This window comes from Cherax quadricarinatus, chromosome 1 (genome assembly GCF_038502225.1).
Source record: "Cherax quadricarinatus isolate ZL_2023a chromosome 1, ASM3850222v1, whole genome shotgun sequence".
Lineage (NCBI taxonomy): Eukaryota > Metazoa > Arthropoda > Malacostraca > Decapoda > Parastacidae > Cherax > Cherax quadricarinatus.
Genome location: NC_091292.1, coordinates 43,293,482 through 43,316,056, shown reverse-complemented (window position 1 = coordinate 43,316,056; position 22,575 = coordinate 43,293,482).

Sequence of the window (22,575 nt, the reverse complement as noted above, 5' to 3'; positions counted from 1 at the left end):
ATTTTACATTTCTTGTCACTCCATTTAGTAACTTAAACATTCTGGCGAGATCAACACACAGTTGCTGAATGTTGAAAAGGCCTGAGAAGGATTTCTCTCCTTAGGGATGCCTGACGCCTTAACATTTGATCAAAATAAGTTTGTGCAAAATCCTTCAAGAAATATCTATAAGCACCTTCCTTGAAAACTAACTACTTAGTGGAGATTTTTGACTTGCACAAACTGAGAAAACTGTCTGACTTGAAACTTGCCAGCCACTACCGAGGCTACAGAATGATGTATAAAGTTTTTTCTGCATGTGTTTAATACTTATCTTAAACAGACCATTCAACTAAGGAAAGACAAGCATTGAGCTTGCTTGGTCCCCATTGTATATGACTGAAGATCTATTGAGGGGCACTGTGTCAGATTCCCTTCAAGCCTCATGGGCCTTGCTGTACCTGCACTTAAAACTATAAATGAAGCTAACCCCCACCATTACTTCATCGAGGACACTACACTTTCTGACCACCTTGAGCCTAAAGAAAATACCACCTGACATTTTTAGCGAGTATCTGATTCCCGCCTCTCACACAGCATGTCCCTCTCCACTATTTTAATTCCACTGAGTACTTTTTGTGTTGTTTTCATGTTTCCTTTTGTCTTTCTGTCCTCCAGTGTTCCTTTGTTTTTCTGTCTTCCAGTGTTTCTTTGTGTTTCTGTCCTCCAGTGTCAATTCTTTTAGCTTCTCTTCATAGTTCATTCCTATTAACCATATAACAAACTTCCATGCATACAACGGAACTTAGTCCAGTTTCTTAACAAGCTTTCTCAAGTATGGTTTCAATGCCGATGCTGGATGCCCCAAGACCAACTTAAAACATGTTGTATAAAGGTCTTGTAATGACTGTTAAGATTCGTGAAAGCCACTCTTAGATTTGCAAGGAGAGGATTGACTGCAGAGGTTATTGGTTGACGCGAGACTCTGGATATATGCTAGGCACCTTGATCACTAGTTGGTCTTTCTGAGTGTTGTCTGCGGCCTTCGTTCTTCCAGTCTATACTCCATTTTCAGTCTTCTGAACCCATCCCCATTCTTCATAATCTTACATTTGTTGGGACTGAATTCAAGCAACCACTTATCGAACCAATCCTGTGTGTGTGTGTGTGTGTGTGTGTGTGTGTGTGTGTGTGTGTGTGTGTGTGTGTGTGTGTGTTTGTGTGTGTGTACTCACCTAGTTGTACTCAGCTAGTTGTGGTTACAAGGGTGACTGAAAAAATACGTCCTAACATCCCTGTGATTCATCTGTGTCTTCAACTTCCAACTGTGTCCCCTAGTTGCTGTGTCTCATCTCTGAAACATTCTGTCTCTGTCCAACTAGTCAATTCCTCTTAGTATTTTATATGTCGCTATCATGTCCCCCCTATCTTTCCTGTCCTCCAGTGTTGTCAGGTTGATTTCCCTTAACCTCTCCTCTAAGGACATACACCTTACCTCTGGGACTAGTCTTGTTGCAAATCTTTGCACTTTCTCTAGTTTCTTTACGTGCTTGCCTAGATGTGGGTTACAAACTGGCTCCGCATACTCCAGTATGGGCCTAAAGTACACAGTGTACAGGGTCCTGAACGATTCCTTGTTAAGATGTCGGAATGCTGTTCTTAGGTTTGCAAAGGCGCCCATATGCTTCACCAGTTATTTGGTTTATGTGCACTTCAGGAGATGTTCCTGGTGTTATACTCACCCCAAGATCTTTTTCCTTGAGTGAGATTTGTAGTCTCTGGCCCTCTAGACTTTACTCTGTCTGCGGTCTTCTTTGCCCTTCCCCAGTCTTCATGACTTTGCACTTGGTGGGGTTGAACTCCAGAAGCCAACTGCTGGGCCAGGCCTGCAGCCTGTCCAGATCCCTTTGTAGTTCCGCCTGGTCCTCTTCCGATTGAATATTCTCATCAACTTCACGTCATCTGCAAACAGGGACACTTCGGAGTCTATTCCTTCCATCACGTCGTTCACAAATACCAGAAACAGCACTAGTTCTAGGACTGACCCCTGTGGAATCTCACTCGTCACAGGTGCCCACTCTGACACCTCGCCACGTACCATGACTCGCTGCTGTCTTCCTGACAGGTATTCCCTGATCCACTGTAGTGCCTTCCCTGTTATCCCTGTCTGGTCGTCCGGCTTCCGCACTAATTTCTCGTGTGAAACTGTGTCAAACGCTTTCTTACAGTTCAAGAAAATGCAATCTACACCACCCCTCTCTCTCTTGCCTTACTGCTGTCACCCTGTGTGTACTCACCTAGTTGAGGTTGCAGGGGTCGAGTCCAAGTTCCTGGCCCTGTGTGTGTGTGTGTGTGTGTGTGTGTGTGTGTGTGTGTGTGTGTGTGTGTGTGTGTACTCACCTAATTGTGATTGCAGGGGTCGAGACTCAGCTCCTGGCCCCGCCTCTTCTCTGACCGCTACTGGGTCCTCCCTCTCCCTGCTCCATGAGTTTTATCATACCTCGTCTTAAAACTATGTATGGTTCCTGCCTCCACTACATCGCTTACCAGACTATTCCACTTCTTAACAACTCTGTGGCTGAAGAAATACTTCCTAACATCCCTCTGACTCATCTGAGTCTTCAGCTTCCAATTGTTACCCCTTGTTTCTGTGTCCCATCTCTGGAACATCTTGTCTCTCTCCACCTTGTCTATTCCGCGCAGTATTTTGTATGTCGTTATCATGTCTCCCCTGACCCTCCTGTCCACCAGGTCGTGAGACCGATTTCCCTTAACCTTTCCTCGTAGGACATTTTCCTTAGTTCTGGAACAAGCGTTGTTGCAAACCTTTGCACTTTCTCTAATTTCTTGACGCGTTTGCCCAGGTGCGGGTTCGAAACTGGTGCTGCGTACTCCAGTATGGGCCTGACGAACATAGTGTATAAAGTCTTGAACGATTCCTTACTGAGGTATCGGAACGCTATTCTCAGGTTTGCCAGGCGCCCATATGCCGCAGGAGTTATCTGGGTGATGTGTGCTTCCGGCGATGTACTCGGTATTATACTCACTCCAAGATCTTTCTCCGTGAGTGTGGTTTGCAGTCTTTAGCCTCCTAGCCAATACTCTGTCTGCGGTCTTCTTTGGCCTTCTCCGATCTTCATGACTTTGCATTTGGCTATGTGTGTGTGTGTATGTGTGTGTGTGTGTGTGTGTGTGTGTGTGTGTGTGTGTGTGTGTGTGTGTGTGTGTGTGTGTGTGTGTGTGTGTGTGTGTGTGTGTGTGTGTGTGTGTGTGTGTGTGAGTATATTACAATAACTGGATGCTGTTATGTCCTGGTATAATGTTTGGTTGTCCAGTGGTTTAATACTTCAGTCCAACTGAAAACTTTTTACCTGGGTACAGCAACAAACACTTCTCAGATTAGTCCTGATTTTGTTTCCCCTCAAAACATTCTCGACGTAAAATCCGAAAAAACAAATTAGACTCCAGCAATCCTGGACCGCCATTTGTAGATTAAACCTTGCGGCTCACCACTCTTGCGGCTCACCACTCTTGTGGCTCTCCACTCTTGTGGCTCACCACTCTTTTGGCTCACCACTCTTGTGGCTCACCACTCTTGTGGCTCACCACTCTTGTGGCTCTCCACTCTTGTGGCTCACCACTCTTGTGGCTCACCACTCTTGTGGCTCACCACTCTTGTGGCTCACCACTCTTGTGGCTCACAACTCTTGTGGCGCTCCACTCTTGAGCTCACCACTCTTTTGGCTCACCACTCTTGTGGCTCACCACCACTCTTGTGGCTCACCACTCTTGTGGCTCACCACTCTTGTGGCTCACCACTCTTGTGGCTCACCACTCTTGTGGCTCACCACTCTTGTGGCTCAACACTCTTGTGGCTCACCACTCTTGTGGCTCACCACTCTTGTGGCTCACTACTCTTATGGCTCTCCACTCTTGTGGTTCATCACTCTTGTGGCTCAACACTCTTGTGGCTCACCACTCTTGTGGCTCACCACTCTTGTGGCTCACCACTCTTGTGGCTCACTACTCTTGTGGCTCACCACTCTTGTGGCTCACCACTCTTGTGGCTCACCACTCTTCCGACTCACCATTCTTGTGGCTCAACACTCTTGCGGCTCACCACTCTTGTGGCTCACCACTCTTGTGGCTCACCACTCTTGTGGCTCACCACTCTTGTGGCTCACCACTCTTGTGGCTCACCACTCTTGTGGCTCACCACTCTCGTGGCTCACCACTCTTGCGGCTCACCGCTCACCACTCTGTGGCTCACCACTCTTGTGGCTTCTTGTGGCTCACCACTCTTGTGGCTCACTACTCTTGTGGCTCACTACTTTTGCGGCTCACCACTCTTGTGGCTCACCACTCTTGTGGCTCACTCTTGTGGCTCACTACTTTGTGGCTCACCACTCTTGTGGCTCACCTCTCTTGTGGCTCACTACTCTTGTGGCTCACCACTCTTGTGGCTCACCACTCTTGTGGCTCACCACTCTTGCGGCTCACCACTCTTGTGGCTCAACACTCTTGTGGCTCACCACTCTTGTGGCTCACTACTCTTGTGGCTCACCACTCTTGCGGCTCACCACTCTTGTGGCTCACCACTCTTGTGGCTCACCACTCTTGTGGTTCACCACTCTTGTGGCTCACCACTCTTGTGGCTCACTACTCTTGTGGTTCACCACTCTTGTGGCTCACCACTCTTGTGGCTCACCATTCTTGTGGCTCACTACTCTTTTGGCTCACCACTCTTGCGGCTCACCACTCTTGTGGCTCACCACTCTTGTGGCTCACTACTCTTGTGGCTCACCACTCTTGTGGCTCACCACTCTTGTGGCTCACCACTCTTGTTGCTCACCACTCTTGCGGCTCACCACTCTTGTGGCTCACCACTCTTGTGGCTCACCACTCTTGCGGCTCACCACTCTTGTGGCTCACCACTCTTGTGGCTCACTACTCTTGTGGCTCACCACTCTTGTGGCTCACCACTCTTGTGGCTCACCACTCTTGTTGCTCACCACTCTTGCGGCTCACCACTCTTGTGGCTCACCACTCTTGTGGCTCACCACTCTTGCGGCTCACCACTCTTGTGGCTCACCACTCTTGTTGCTCACCACTCTTGCGGCTCACCACTCTTGTGGCTCACCACTCTTGCGGCTCACCACTCTTGTGGCTCACTACTCTTGTGGCTCACTACTCTTGTGGCTCACTACTCTTGTGGCTCACTAATCTTGTGGCTCACCACTCTTGTGGCTCACTAATCTTGTGGCTCACCACTCTTTTGGCTCACTACTCTTGTGGCTCACTAATCTTGTGGCTCACTACTCTTGTGGCTCACCACTCTTGTGGCTCACTAATCTTGTGGCTCACTACTCTTGTGGCTCACCACTCAGCCGGCCTCTGCCTCCTCCCAGTTTTTTGTTACTCGTTCAAAACTTTCATTATTTTTTCTCTGTTTCATCCTGCACCTGACTACTCTACTTTATTTTATTTTATTTGTACTTTAATTGACTCTTAATTCAGTAGGCGTGTGTGTACTCACCTAATTGCGGTTGCAGGGGTTGAGTCATAGCTCCTGAGCCTGCGTCTTCACTGGTCGCTACAAGGTCCTCTCTCTCCCTGGTCCATGAGCCTTATCATACCTCATCTTAAAGCTATGTATAGTTCCCACCACCACTACATCACTTTCTAGACTATTCCACTTCCTGAAAACTCTATGACTGAAGAAAACTTCCTAACATCCCTGTGACTCATCTGAGTCTTCAACTTCCAATTGTGACAACTTGTTGCTGTGTCTCATCTCTGGAGCATCCTGTCTTTGTCCACCTTGTCAATTCCTCTCGGAATTTTAAATGTTTTTATCATGTCTCTTCCTGTCCTCTAGTGTCGTCAGGTTGATTTCCCTTAACCTCTCCTCGTACGACATACCCCTTAGCTCCGGGACAAGTCTTGTTGCAAAGCTTTGCACTTTAATTTCTTGACGTGCTTGATCAGGTGTAGGTTCCAAACTGGTGCTGCATACTCCAGTATGGGTCTGACGTACACGGTGTACAGACCTCAGACCTCTACATCCCAATTGTCCTCAAAGATTTGTTAAGTTATACCAAGAATTAAGGTAAGATCCTGGACTTCAACTGACGAAACAGACTAAGCAAATGCGATAGTAATTATGGAGAAGGTTGATTATACTGGAAAACTGAACATGCTATTAGAAGATTGGGGAACTTACGTGCTCCTAAACTCTGGGATCATTTTCTTGATGGTTGTTGCGACACGATCGTCAGAGAAGATTAAACAATCAAGTTCTTCACTTCCACCAAGTGACGAGACAGGGTCTTGATGGCTGTTTGGGAAACACGGGTTGCCTTGGCCCACCTATTTCGGAAATTCCAGCATTTTTTGGGAAACCTGAACCTTGGAAAACAATGTTTGGAACCCCGGATGTGGAATTTATTCTTGGAAACACTTTACTGGGGCTATTTCCCCTGGAAGATAAATGTTCTTTGGCACTTAATTCTGGAAAAAAACTTGTTGTGGGCCTTTTTTTTCCCCAAAACCCTTTTGTCTGGCACTTTTTTGGAAATTCGGGGCCCAAAATTTTTAAACCCTTGTATTTTCATTTTATTCAACATTTTTGGGGCCCAAATTCGGAACTGTTTACTTTTTCCACTTTTTTCGGGGAACAGGGGCCTTTTCACTTTTTCGGAAACTGTTTTCCCTTATTCTGGGAGGGTTCGGGTTGAAAATTTTAGGGGAACAAGAGGTGGAATTTCCCCCTAAAAATTTAACCTTCGGGAAACCCAAATTCGGGAACGGGTGTTCCTGTTTTCTCTCTTGAAACACGAACTCTTTATATTTCTGGAAACACGGTACGGTGGGAAACCCCGGGTTGGAACACAAACTGGAATTTTTTGGGAACATTCCCCCAGGGGAAACAAAATTCAACCCCCCTTGCGTGGTTTTTTGGGAACATGTATTGCATTTTTCGGGAAAACCCTTTGGGGCCCCGACCTAAGGGCCCCGGGAATTGGGGAACTTATTTTTAACCTTCCTGTGGCAATTTTTCTGGAACACTGTTCGGGAAATTTTGTAAAAAACTTACTTTTTAAAATTTTTAATTCTGAAACACTGTTTTTTTAAATTTAATATTCGGGAAATTTTTTAACTTTTTAAATAACCAGAAATTTTCTGGGCTTTTATATTCTGGGTTTTTTCCCTTGTGGATTTTATTCTAAAAAACCTCTGTCCATTATATTTGGGAACCGGGAGACCTGTACTGTGGCACTATATTCGGGGCCCTGTACTGTGGCACTAATTTTTTAAAATGAATTGGGCACTATATTTGGAACACTGTACTGTGGCCCCTATATTCGGGGCCTGTCTGGGGCAAATTTCTGGAACATTATTGTGGCACTATATTCTGGAACACTGTACTGGGGCACTTTTATTCTGGAACACTGTACTGTGGCACTATATTCTGGAACACTGTACGGGGCCATTTTTTGGAGACACGACGGGGCACTATTTCTGGAACATGTACTGGGGAAAAAGCATTTATTTTTTTCTGGAACACTGTGCTTTGGCACAATATTCTAAAACACTTCTGGGGCACTATTTTCTGGAACACTGTACAGTATTTTATTCTGGAGACACTGTACTGTGGCACTATATTCGGGAACATTTTTTTGGCACTATTTCTGGAACTGTCTGTCATTTCGGAACACTGTCTGTGGCACTATATTCTGGAACACTGCTGTGACACTATATTCTGGAACACTGTACTGGGGACTATTTCGGGCCCTGTACTGTGACACTAATTCTGGAACACTGTTTTTGGCACTATATTCGGGAAACCCTGTACTGTGGCACTATTTCTGGAACACTGTACTGTGGCATATTTTCTGGAACACGGGAACACTGTACTGGGGGTATTTTGGAACCTGTCTGTGGCACATATTCTGGAAACTGTGGCCTTTTTCTGGAACACTGTACTGGGGCCCTATTTTTTGGAACACTGTCTGTGGCCTAATTCGAACTCTGCACTGGGGCCCTATTTTTGGAACACTTACTGTGGCACTATATTCGGACACTGTACTGTGACACTTTTCGGGAACACTGTCTGTAATATATTCTGGAACACTGTACTGTGGAAAAATTCTGGAACACTGTACTGTGGCACATATTCGGGAACACTGCTGTGGCACTATTTCTGGAATACTTTGACGCTATATTCGGGAACACTGTCTGTGGCACTATACTCTGAAACACTGTACTGTGGCACTATTTCTGGGACACGGGCTGTGGCACTATATTCTGGAACACTGTCTGTGGCACTATATTCTGGAACACGTCTGGGCACTATACCCTGGAACACTGTACTGTGGACTATATTCTGGAACACTGCACTGGGCACTATATTCGGGAAACCTGTACTGTGGCACTATTTTTGGAAAACCCTGTACTGTGGCATATATTCTGGAACACGTACGTGACACCATTCTGGAACATTTACTGGGTACTATATTCGGGAACACTGCTGTAATATATTCTGGAACACTGTACTGGGGCCTATATTCGGGAAACTGTTCTGGGGACATATTCTGGAACACTGTCTTTGAACTATATTCTGGAACACTGTACTGTACTATATTCTCTGACACTGTCTGTGGCACTTTTCTGAACACTGTACTGTGGCATATTTTTCTGAAACACTGTATGTCCACATATTCTGAAATTTACTGTTTTTATATTCTGGAAACTTCTGGGCATATATTCGGGAACACTCATGTGGCCTATTTTCGGGAACACTTATGGGCACATATCTGGACATTTGACGTGATGCACTCTGTACTGTGACACTATGCTCAAAACACTCTGTTCTGTGACCTTCTCTTAACACTTTTGGGGACATATTCTGGAACATTCTGTATTTGGACACTATACTCAGAACACTCTGACTGTGACACAAATCCTGGACCACTCTGTCTGTGACACTATACCTAAAAACCCTGTACTGTCCATTCTGCTGTGATGCACTCTGTACTGTGACATTAACTCTGGAACACTCGGGCTTGACACTATACTTTGGAACACTTTTTTCCCGTGACCCATTTTGTTCTGTAACACTGCGCTGTGGCACATTTTGCACTGTGAGACTGTACTGTGAGACTGTACTGTGAGACTGTACTGTGAGGGTTTATGCTGTGGACGCTGACATACTCTTTTCTCTATTGCTTTCTTGAATGTGATACACTTTGAACTGTGCCACACTTTGCACTGTGTCACACTTTGCACTGTGTCACACTTTTCACAATGGTATACTCTGTACTGTACAGCAATATGGCACCGCACAGCATTATGACATTACTCTGCAATTTGGCACAGTGTTTTACTGTGGCATAACTCTGCACTGTTGCAACACTTTTTGCACTGTGTAGTTCAGAAATTTGGCACATAGCGCTGACACAGCTCAGAATTCATGTACAGCTTACCACCTTGGGACTGCTATAGCACAGCTCATGACAGTGCTGACACAAGTCAGCACTGTTGTACACTCTGTGGGACATGTCAGAACTGTGGTACACTCTGTGGAATAGGTCAACACTGTGGTATACTTTGTGGGGTAGGTTAGCACTGTGGTGCACTCTGTGGGACAGGTCAGCACTGTGGTACACTCTGTGGGACAGGTCAGCACTGTGGTACACTCTGTAGGACAGGTCAGCACTGTGGTACACTCTGTAGGACAGGTCAGCACTGTGGTACACTCTGTAGGACAGGTCAGCACTGTGGGCTATTCTGTAGGACAGGTCAGCACTGTGGTACACTCTGTAGGACAAGTCAGCACTGTGGTACACTCTGTAGGGCAGTTCAGCACTGTGGGACACTCTGTGGGACAGGTCAGCACTGTGGTACACTCTGTAGGACAGGTCAGCACTGTGGTACACTCTGTAGGACAGGTCAGCACTGTGGTTTACTCTGTAGAACAGGTCAGCACTGTGGTACACTCTGTAGGACAGGTCAGTACTGTGGTCTACTCTGTAGGACAGGTCAGCACTGTGGTCTACTCTGTAGGACAGGTCAGCACAGTGGTCTACTCTGTAGGACAGGTCAGCACTGTGGTCTACTCTGTAGGACAGGTCAGCACTGTGGTCTACTCTGTAGGACAGGTCAGCACTGTGGTCTACTCTGTAGGACAGGTCAGCACTGTGGTCTACTCTGTAGGACAGGTCAGCACTGTGGTCTGCTCTGTAGGACAGGTCAGCACTGTGGTCTACTCTGTAGGACAGGTCAGCACTGTGGTTTACTCTGTAGAACAGGTCAGCACTGTGGTACACTCTGTAGGACAGGTCAGCACTGTGGTACACTCTGTGGGACAGGTCAGCACTGTGGTACACTCTGTAGGACAGGTCAGCACTGTGGTCTACTCTGTAGGACAGGTCAGCACTGTGGTCTACTCTGTAGGACAGGTCAGCACTGTGGTACACTCTGTAGGACAGGTCAGCACTGTGGTCTACTCTGTAGGACGGGTCAGCACTGTGGTCTACTCTGTAGGACAGGTCAGCACTGTGGTACACTCTGTAGGACAGGTCAGCACTGTGGTCTACTCTGTAGGACAGGTCAGCACTGTGGTCTACTCTGTAGGACAGGTCAGCACTGTGCTCTGCTCTGTAGGACAGGTCAGCACTGTGGTCTGCTCTGTAGGACAGGTCAGCACTGTGGTCTACTCTGTAGGACAGGTCAGCACTGTGGTCTACTCTGTAGGACAGGTCAGCACTGTGGTCTACTCTGTAGGACAGGTCAGCACTGTGGTCTACTCTGTAGGACAGGTCAGCACTGTGGTCTGCTCTGTAGGACAGGTCAGCACTGTGGTCTGCTCTGTAGGACAGGTCAGCACTGTGGTCTACTCTGTAGGACAGGTCAGCACTGTGGTCTGCTCTGTAGGACAGGTCAGCACTGTGGTCTACTCTGTAGGACAGGTCAGCACTGTGGTCTACTCTGTAGGACAGGTCAGCACTGTGGTCTGCTCTGTGGGACAGGTCAGCACTGTGGTCTACTCTGTGGGACAGGTCAGCACTGTGGTTTACTCTGTAGGACAGGTCAGCACTGTGGTCTACTCTGTAGGACAGGTCAGCACTGTGGTCTACTCTGTAGGACAGGTCAGCACTGTGGTCTGCTCTGTAGGACAGGTCAGCACTGTGGTCTACTCTGTAGGACAGGTCAGCACTGTGGTCTACTCTGTAGGACAGGACAGCACTGTGGTCTGCTCTGTGGGACAGGTCAGCACTGTGGTCTACTCTGTGGGACAGGTCAGCACTGTGGTCTACTCTGTAGGACAGGTCAGCACTGTGGTCTACTCTGTAGGACAGGTCAGCACTGTGGTCTACTCTGTAGGACAGGTCAGCACTGTGGTTTACTCTGTAGAACAGGTCAGCACTGTGGTACACTCTGTAGGACAGGTCAGTACTGTGGTCTACTCTGTAGGACAGGTCAGCACTGTGGTACACTCTGTGGGACAGGTCAGCACTGTGGTCTACTCTGTAGGACAGGTCAGCACTGTGGTCTACTCTGTAGGACAGGTCAGCACTGTGGTCTACTCTGTAGGACAGGTCAGCACTGTGCTACACTCTGTAGGACAGGTCAGCACTGTGGTCTACTCTGTAGGACAGGTCAGCACTGTGGTCTACTCTGTAGGACAGGTCAGCACTGTGGTACACTCTGTAGGACAGGTCAGCACTGTGGTCTACTCTGTAGGACAGGTCAGCACTGTGGTCTACTCTGTAGGACAGGTCAGCACTGTGGTCTGCTCTGTAGGACAGGTCAGCACTGTGGTCTGCTCTGTAGGACAGGTCAGCACTGTGGTCTACTCTGTAGGACAGGTCAGCACTGTGGTCTACTCTGTAGGACAGGTCAGCACTGTGGTCTACTCTGTAGGACAGGTCAGCACTGTGGTCTAATCTGTCGGACAGGTCAGCACTGTGGTCTGCTCTGTAGGACAGGTCAGCACTGTGGTCTGCTCTGTAGGACAGGTCAGCACTGTGGTCTACTCTGTAGTACAGGTCAGCACTGTGGTCTGCTCTGTCGGACAGGTCCTCACTGTGGTCTTCTCTGTAGGACAGGTCAGCACTGTGGTCTACTCTGTAGGACAGGTCAGCACTGTGGTCTGCTCTGTGGGACAGGTCAGCACTGTGGTCTACTCTGTGGGACAGGTCAGCACTGTGGTTTACTCTGTAGGACAGGTCAGCACTGTGGTCTACTCTGTAGGACAGGTCAGCACTGTGGTCTACTCTGTAGGACAGGTCAGCACTGTGGTCTACTCTGTAGGACAGGTCAGCACTGTGGTCTACTCTGTAGGACAGGTCAGCACTGTGGTCTGCTCTGTGGGACAGGTCAGCACTGTGGTCTACTCTGTAGGACAGGTCAGCACTGTGGTCTGCTCTGTAGGACAGATCAGCACTGTGGTCTACTCTGTAGGACAGGTCAGCACTGTGGTCTACTCTGTAGGACAGGTCAGCACTGTGGTCTGCTCTGTAGGACAGGTCAGCACTGTGGTCTACTCTGTAGGACAGGTCAGCACTGTGGTCTACTCTGTAGGACAGGACAGCACTGTGGTCTGCTCTGTGGGACAGGTCAGCACTGTGGTCTACTCTGTGGGACAGGTCAGCACTGTGGTCTACTCTGTAGGACAGGTCAGCACTGTGGTCTACTCTGTAGGACAGGTCAGCACTGTGGTCTACTCTGTAGGACAGGTCAGCACTGTGGTCTACTCTGTAGGACAGGTCAGCACTGTGGTCTACTCTGTAGGACAGGTCAGCACTGTGGTACACTCTGTAGGACAGTTCAGCACTGTGGTACACTCTGTAGGACAGTTCAGCACTGTGGTACACTCTGTAGGACAGTTCAGCACTGTGGTCTACTCTGTAGGACAGGTCAGCACTGTAGTACACTCTGTAGGACAGGTCATTACTGTGGTACACTCTGTAGGACAGGTCAGCACTGTGGTACACTCTGTAGGACAGGTCAGCACTGTGGTACACTCTGTAGGACAGGTCAGCACTGTGGTACACTCTGTAGGACAGGTCAGCACTGTGAGATTTATCCAGATTTGGTACGTTGCTCCAGCAGTTTTAATCAGGGAGCCAACAATAGCATGCAAATGCCGGAATAACTAAATAATGAAAACTCACCACACATTCCTGGTGTTCCAGCCTATGTATAACCATGACCTCTTCAGTCACGCTTAGCACTGGGACAATGGTACAAACATGTTGAGGGGGTTAGAGTGTAATCACACACACACACACACAAACACAAACACATTCTGAATAGATAGAGAAAGGAGACAGAGAAGAAGCAAGAGATTACATAATAGGAACACTTCAGTCTTGAGTTCCCAAGCTGTTAATTGCAGTGATGTATTACCCACCACAGAACAGCAGGAGGCCAAGGCAAGAATATAATGAGAGTAACAGAACGATGGTTGACACACTAGCTGAAGTGGCCAGAAGGGCTCATGTTTGCAGGGCGAAGCTACTGATTGTGGGTGATTTCAATCACAAGGAAATTGACTGGGAAAACCTGGAGCCACATGGGATCCCAGAAACGTGGAGGGCTATGATGATGGAGGTGGTACTGGAAAACCTCATGTACCAACACGTAAGGGACACTACCTGAAAGAGAGAAGAGGACGAACCAGCAAGACTGGACCTAGTTTTCACCCTGAGTAGTGCAGATTTGAGGTCATCACATTTGAAAGTCCCCTCAGAACCAATGACCACGTGGTTCTGAGCGTCGAATACATAGTAGAGTTACAAGTGGAGAAGGAAGCTGGAAAGACAGGATGAACGAAGCCAAATACAAGAGAGGGGACTACACAGGCATGAAGAATTTCCTGCACGAGGTTCAGTGGGACAGAGACAAATGGAGAAGGAAGCTGGAAAGACAGGATGAACGAAGCCAAATACAAGAGAGGGGACTACACAGGCATGAAGAATTTCCTGCACGAGGTTCAGTGGGACAGAGAACTGGCAGGGAGATCAGTAAACGAGATGATGGAATATGTGACAACAATATGCAAGGAAGCTGAGGAGAAGTTTGTACCCAAGAGTAACAGAAATAACGAAAAGGCCAGGGTGAGCCCTTGGTACACCCAGAGGTGTAGAGAGGCCAAAATCAAGTGTGCTAGAGAATGGAAGAAGTATAGAAATGCCCAGGAGAATAAGGAGAGCAGTTGTAGAGCCAGAAATTAATTTACTCAAGCAAGAAGGGAGGCCCATCGACAATACGAAAGTGACACAGCAGCGATAGCAAAATCTGACCCGAAGCTGTTGTTCAGCCTCATCAGGAGGAAGACAACAGTCAAGGACCAGGTAATCAGGCTGAGAAAGGAAGGAGGGAAGATCACAAGAAACTATTGAGAAGTATGTGAGGAGCTCAACATGAGATTCAAAGAGGTATTCACAAAGGAGAGAGAAGGAACTCAAGAAAAACGGAGAGGTGGGGTACACCATCAAGTGTTGGACACTAAACATAAAACCGAGGAGGAGGCGAAGAGGCTGCTAAGCGAACCAGATATTTCAGAGGCGATGGAGCCAGATAACATCTCTCCATTGGTCCTGAGAGAGGAAGCAGTGGCGCTATGTGTACCACTAACAACGATCTTCAACACGGTTATCGAAACAGGGCGACTACGTGAGGTATGGAAGACAAAAAATGTAATCCCAATTTTTAAAAAGGAGACAGACACGAAGTATTAAACTACAGTCACTGACATGTAAAGTATGCGAAGTCATGGAGAAGATGATCAGGAGAAGAGTGGTGGAGCACCTAGAAAAGAAGGAGATTATCAACGACAGCCAGCACGGTTTCAGGGACGGAAAATCCATTGTCACAAAGCTACTGAAGTTCTATGAGAGAGTGACAGCAGTAAGATAGCGTAGATGGGTAGACTGCATTTTCTTGGATCAGGAAATACCTGTCGGGAACACATCTGGGAGTCAAGGTACGTGATGGGGAGTCAGAGCCGGGTTCCACAGGGGTCAGTCCTAGGATCGGTGATGTTTCTGGTATTTGTGAACGACATGACAGAAGGAATAGACTCAGAAGTGTCCCTGTTTGTAGATGATGCGAGGTTAATGAGAAGAAATCAATCGGATGAGGACTACGGAGAACTACAAAGGGACAGGCTGGAGGCCTGGTCCAGAAACTGGCTCCTGATGTTCAATCCCATCAAGTGCAAAGTCCTGAAGATTGGGGAAGGACAAAGAAGACCGCAGACGGAGTACAGTCTATGGGTGCCAGAGATTACAAGCCCCAATGAGTGAGTATAACACCAGCCACATCTCCTGAGGCGCACATTAGCCAAGTAATTGCTGCATCATATGGGCGTCTAACAAACCTAAGAATAGCATTCCAACATCTCAATAAGGAATCGTTCAGGACCCTGTACACCGTGTACGTCAGGCCAGTATTGGAGTATGAAGTACCAGTTTGGAACCCACACCTAGCCAAGCACGTTAGGAAATTAGAGAAGGTGCAAAGGTTTGCAACAAAACTAGTACCGGAACTAAGGAGCATATCCTACGAGGAAAGGTTGAGGAAAATCGACCTGATGACGCTGGAGGACCAGAGAGATAGGGGGATATGATGATGACATAAAATACTGAGAGGAATAGACAAGGTGGACAGAGAGAGGATGTTCCAGAGATGGAACACAGAAACAATTGGAAACTGAAGACTCAGATGAGTCAAAGGGATGTTATGAAGTATTTCTTTAGTCACAGAGTTATCAAGAAGTGGAATAGCCTGGCAAGCGACATAATGGAGGAAGGAACCATAATTGTTTTAAGACGAGGTACGATAAAGTTCATGGAGCAGGGAGAGAGAGGACCTAGGCATCGACCAATAAAGAGGCGGAGTCAGGAGCTATGAATCGAACCCTGCATCCTATTTGTATAGGTGAATACAAATAGGTGAGTACATACATACATATTTAGAGAGAACTAGCTACTATTTAGCAATGCAATTAGAATGAGTGTCTCTTGTCATCACTGCAAGGGAAACACAGCCCCCCTCCGCAAGTTGATGAACTGAATACAGAGGAGAATTGACACAGTCCTTTGGGAGATGAAGATAGATGGAAGAGCGAAGGTATGAGGGATGGTGGGAGGTGAGCGTTGATGGATCAATGGGTGGGTGGGTGCGTTTAGCATGGATCAATAAATGGTTAGTGGGAGGTGTGGGTAGAGGAATAAAGCGATAGCATGACGTAGAGTGATTTTAAAGTAGTTTAATGATAGTATTAAACTATATTTAGATTGAAAGATGGATGAAAAAAGGAAGATGTGATTAGCAGGATGAATTAAAGATGACAAATATAACGAAAAAAGCCTTCAATAAAGGGGAGAAGTTTAGAGATCAGCAGAAGGAACGTTGCCTTTCTATCGATTCTGATGAGGTCATACAAGTGTGACATGAGGTAACCCTCTTTTACATATTTCTAGTCCCCTGGAGGTCAACACACACAAAACTAGCAAAAGGCAAAAGAACTACAAATTACCTCTTTGACGAGATCTAGAAACAATAGCTCCCTCCTCCCCCCCTAAAGAAAAACATATTCAGCCTAATAATTTAAAAACTCCCAAGAGCTGCAGATCAACACCCTCATGAGACATATAAGCCGTTGATGAACAAGTAGCCCAGGAGCTGGAACTCAGCCCAGTCAATCACTGGTCCATGGTCTAGAACGAAATCGTTCCAGACCACGGAACTTTTCACCAGGCTAAGCGACTGACCACCTCAAATACTATTTCTCCAAAATTGATGGGCGGGCTACATCATCTGTATGTCACTATTACACAATTTGACTGAAGAAGCCTACTGTGTAGACGAAACATTTCAACAATAAATATAACGACGTGTTGCGCATGTGTCTTAATTACCAAAATAAGGAATTTTAACACATTGAGAGGCGCAACAGTCTAAACACATTTTTTACTAAACTGAGGAAGTTGGAGAAATAATAGTTGGACAATGATGGTGTTCAGGAAACTCCTATGTAAGAGTGCTAGCACATAGTGTTTTGAAAATAATAGGAAAACAAAAGCTTCATTACGCTTTATTTTTCGAATATTCCGTGAAGTACAATATCATTTCTTTTTATCTCATGGTCAGTTATAGGGAACTCCACAACATGTCAGATAAATTATAGAGGTATTTTGAAGTTACGACATGAAATCCAATATCTAAATTTGCTCAATAAAACTGATGACTCGGGATTTGTACATTAATAATGCGAATATTTCTTTAAGCAAATTGCACAATTACTTAGAGTTTGTTGATGATAAAAAAGAAGCATTTAAAAATGCTTCTTTTAAAAATGGCGGAGTTACCCCTACAGAGCTTATAACTATTATGAGCTATAGTTTGATTTAGATGCAACAGTCTTGTAAGACCGAATCCAAACTGAACAGGCATTTTGAAGATATAGCAGAGGAGAATTACTATTTGATATACACAAATTAGATTTTTCGGAAGCAACGCGATGCACATCATGTACCTCGTCACATAGCTCGTGCAAGTGTACCTCAGTCCTCCCAGAAGGTCTGGTAACTCTACCTCAACACTCTTAATAGCCAAAGGGAAAAAACAAGCTGCTCTACGATGCCCTGAAGCTATTATTCGGTCTTCCCAAAACGCCCTGGAGCTAGATATCAACAGTTTAAGTTAATATCACTTTTAATGTATGTAACTTAAGACCCTTAGAAGACTCATGAACTGCATATCAATACCATGAAGACTCACAAGAGCTGAAGATCAAACACTCTCAAGAGATCGAGGGCCCTTCAAGAAGGCTCCTTCCTGTTGAAGATCCAGCGCTTTGATCAAATGTGATTACCTGGATTTTTGAGCTCTATGACCAGGTTCAATCCCCCGAATTGGGTGTTCTGATGATTGTTGATTGTAATACGCAGACCTAGAGTTATATTCTCCCCCAAAAATTTTTTTTCCCCAATAAATATGTATATATAAAAAAATATATTTAAAATATATATTTAAATTTTTATATATATATATATATATATTTTATATATATATATATATATTGTGTGTGTGTGTGTTTTTTTTTCAAATATGTGTCATATATAGAATGTGTGTATATGTATACATAAAAACATACACAAAAAAAAACAACACACACACACACACACCACACACACCAAAACCCCCCAAAAACACACACACACACACACACACACACAAACACCCCCACACACACACACACACACACGGTTGGGGAAATCGCCCGGACACTGGAGGACAGGGGAGGGAAAATAGTGACATATAAAATACTTCGGAATAGACAAGGGGGACAAAAACGGATGTTCCAAGAAGGACACAGCACAAAAAGGTCCAATTAAGGGTTTAAGACTCGGATGAATCAAAGGGGGAAGTATTTCTTGTATAAGTAGTCGGCCGTGGAATATCCCAGAAAATGACGTAGTGAAGGGAGGGAAACCCCTTTGTTTTGGCTTGTGGCTCAGGGGGAGGGGGGAGAGGACCCAGTGAATCGCAAAAGGGGGGGCCGGAGCTGTGAAAGGCCCCTAAACCCCAAATAGGAAGTAAAAAAGGTAGTACCAAAACACACAAAACACACACACACACACACACACACACACACACACACACACACACACACACCCCACACTCACACATGCTCATTACAACAGGCCTAGTGTCTAATCGACATGTCCTAGGAAAAATTCTCCCAAAAACACACATAAAAACACACACAAACACAAACACAACACCTCCCCCCACACACACACACACACACAAAACACACACACACACACACACAAACACACACACACACACACCCCCACACACACACAAAACATATATAGACTCATGGGGCGGAGATAGAGGACCTTTGCAAAAACAAAAGGCGGCCAGGGGCTTGACTCACCTGCAAAAAATAGGTGAGTACAAATGGGGAGTTAAAAAACACATACCCCACACACAAAAATAAAAAAAAACACACACACACAACACAAACACACACACACACACACACACACACACACACACACACACACACACACACACACACAAAAAGGGGCAACAACAAAGTCAGGGTTCGTGATGGGGTATCAGAGTGGGCACCCGTGAAAAGCGGGGGCCCCAAAGTCGGTCCTAGGCCCATGCTATTTGTGGTATTTTGGGGCGGCTTGAGGGAAAGGTTAAAACTCAGAAGTGCCCCTGTTCATTAAAATAATGTGAAGTTAATAAAAAAGGGAATTAAATCAGATGAGAATATGGTGGGGAACCCAAAAGAGACCGGACGGGCCCGCCCTTCCAGCCCCCTTGGATTTCTAAATTTTAAATTTCCCCCAAGTGCAAAGTCAAAAGATGGGGGAAAGGAAAAAGGCCACGAGACGGGTTTTAAGGCTAAGGTGGCCAAAAGACCAAAATCTCGCTATGGGAGAAAGATCCTGGGGTGAGTATAACACCGACACGTCCCCCTTTTCCAACCGGAAAAATTTTTAATCCTTGGTAAAGGTGTTCAAGACACTTTACAAATTTCCCGTCAGGCCCCATATTGGGTACCCAGCACCTTTTTGGAACTCACACTTGATCAACCCGTAAAAAATTAGAAAGTAAAAAGGGGTTTGAAAAGGTTAGTTCCAGGGGGCAAAGGGGGAAATGCCCCTCGAAGAAAGGGTTTGAAAATCGGCCTGGCGACAGGGAGGCCCAGGGGGGTTAAGGGGAACCCCGTAAAACATTCAAAATCCGTGGAATAGACTGGTGGACGAACAGGATGTTCAGAGGGGAAGACACAGAAACATAGGGCCCTTGGGGGAAAGTTTGAAGACTCAGATGAGCCAAAGGGATTAAGTATTTCTTCGGTCATAGAGTAGCCCGGGGAAGTGGAATACCCCTAAAAAAGGCGGGTAAAGTGGAGGTGGGAAACCCCCAATAGCTTTAAGATAAAGGTTACAAAAAAGCTTATGGAGCAGGAGATAGGACCTAGTAGCACCCCAGTGAAGGGGGGGGGAGCCAGGGGGCTAAGTCTCCCCCCTCAAACAAGGGGGAAAAAATAAAATTAGGTAATTACACCACAAAACCACACACACATGCACACACACACCCCCACACAAAATCCCTCCCAGAAACAAAACCCCTAGAATAAAAACGGGTTAAAATCTTTCCACCCGGTTATCAAATCCTCAGGAAAAAAACAGTGGAGGAGGAGGGGGGTTTGCCTGCTCTTAAAACCAGTGGGTTTAAAAAAATAAAGGGGAAATGGATGGCATGGGCAAAAGGACTAAAAAAAGAACAACCCAGTCTGAGGACATAAAGGTGATAATTGCGGTTGTACACCCCCCCACAGAATTTAAGGAGGCCAGAAGAATACGAGGGAAACCCTTTGGGAAAAAGGGGCCAGCCGAACATTTGGGGGGGCCACACATGGGAGCAAAGTTACTAAGAATGGGTGATTTCAACCCAAAGGAAATTGACTGGGAAAACCTGGGGCCCCAGGGGCCCCGATTTTTGGGGAAGGCAAGATGATGGATTTTTTGTGGAAACCCCTCATGCATCAACATGTTAGGAAATTTTTCCAGAGAGGGGAGGATGAACCAGCATGGTTTTGGGCCTTGTATTCACCATGAGTAGTTCCCGGGCATCAGGGTTCATGTTAAAAAAAGGCCCTGGGAGCTAGTGATCATGTGGTTCTGTTTTCCCGACTCTATTGAGCCCCAAGTGGAAAGGTGGCGGGAAAATAGGCTGGAAAAACCCAAAACTACAAAGGGAACTACTCAGACAGAAAACTTCCTTCAAGACATTCAGTGGGGGGAGGGAACGGCAGGAAAACCAGTACAAAAAATGATGGATTTGTACAAAAAATGCAGGAGGCAGAGGGGTTTTGGGGGAAACAGAAAAAATTGGGGGGGAACAGAGCGGGCCCTTTTCCAAACTCCCAAAAAGGTGTGGGAGGAAAAAACTAGGTGTATAGAGAAGGGAAAAAATTCAGAAGACAGAAACTCGGGGAAATTACAGAAATCAAAGGGGAAAACCAGAAACAAAACCACAGATAAAAGGGAAACCCCAAAGTAAAAAATGATGGAAATAAAAAGAAAAAGCCCCTGCCCCAAAACTTTTGGGCCAACCAAATCATGAGAAAGAACAGTAAAGGACCAGGAAACCCAAAATTTGGAAGGGTGGGGGGTTCCCCAAAAAGGAAAAAAAGAAGGGGTATGTCATTAGCTCCCAAAGATTTAAAAAAGGAAATTTTAAAGGGGAAAAGGGACCCCAAAAGAAATCAGAACGGGGGGCACCCAGAGTGCTGGATGGGGGTTACATAAAACCCAAAGGAGGGGGTAAAGGGCTGCTATCAAAATTTTGACCCCTCAAAGCAGGGGGACGGGCAACATCTTTTGGGGGCCAAAAAAAGGGGGAACAGAGATATTGTGAGCCATTAAAAAGATCTTTAACATCTTTTGAAACTGGAAAAGAAACCCCCTGAGGTTTGGAAAGAAATGTACCCCCAATTTTTAAAAGGGGAAAGTGGGGCACTTTTAAAGACCTGTATCACTAACGTGTAAAATTTTGAAGGTCATGAAAAAATCATCAGGAGGAGAGTGGGGGGGCCCCGGGGAAAGCAATTTTATTTGGGCCAAACCAAGCACGGTTTCGGGGAAAGGAAAATCTTTCCCACAAACCTGGGGGAGTTTTTAACAGGTGGAAAAAAGACAAAGAGAGGGGAAATGGATCGACTGCGTATTTTTTTTTCGAAGGCCTTCGACACAGTTCCTCACAAGGGGGTTTCCCCGCTGGGAAAGGGCACACATGGGAAAGGCACTGCTGGATCGAAAATTTATCGCCGGGAGGAAACAACCCCCCGGGGGCACGGGGGTGTCAGAGTGGGCCCTGTGACAAGGGGGGTTCCCGGGGGTCGCCCGGGGGGCCTGTGCCCTTTTTGGTATCGTGAACGCCCAACGGAAAGGGATAACTCGATATGTTTGAAGATGTAAATTTAATGAAAAAATCAAATCGGACAGGATCAGGCGGGACTAAAAAAGGGGACCTGGACGGGCTAAAAAGCCTGGCCCACCCAATGCTAATTCCTCCAAATGCAAAATCATAAAAGGGCTAGGAAGGGCAAAAAACCCCAGAACAATATATTTTAATTTGGCCCAAAAATTTAAAACCTCACTCTGGGGGTGGAAGTATAACCCCAGCTTTCTCTGAGGCACATCAATAAATTGCCCCAACCCTGGGCGCCTGGCAACCTCGGTTGGGTTCCGCCCCCCTCAGTAAGTTCTTTTAAAGACCCCTGTATCCTCCACCCCAGGCCCATACGGGGTTTTCCCCCCTTTTTTGGAATCCACACCTAGTCAAGCACTCAAAATGAAAAGTGCAAGGTTTGCAAAAAGGCTTTTCCCAGTCGGGGGGTTTTCCCCGGGAAGAAAAGGTTGGGGAAATTGGCGGGACGACACTGGAGGCCAGGAGGGGGTCAGGGAGACATGAAAACGACATATAAAATACTGCGGAATAAAACGAGGTGGACAAAGGGCAGGATTTTCAGAGATGGGACAAGCCCCC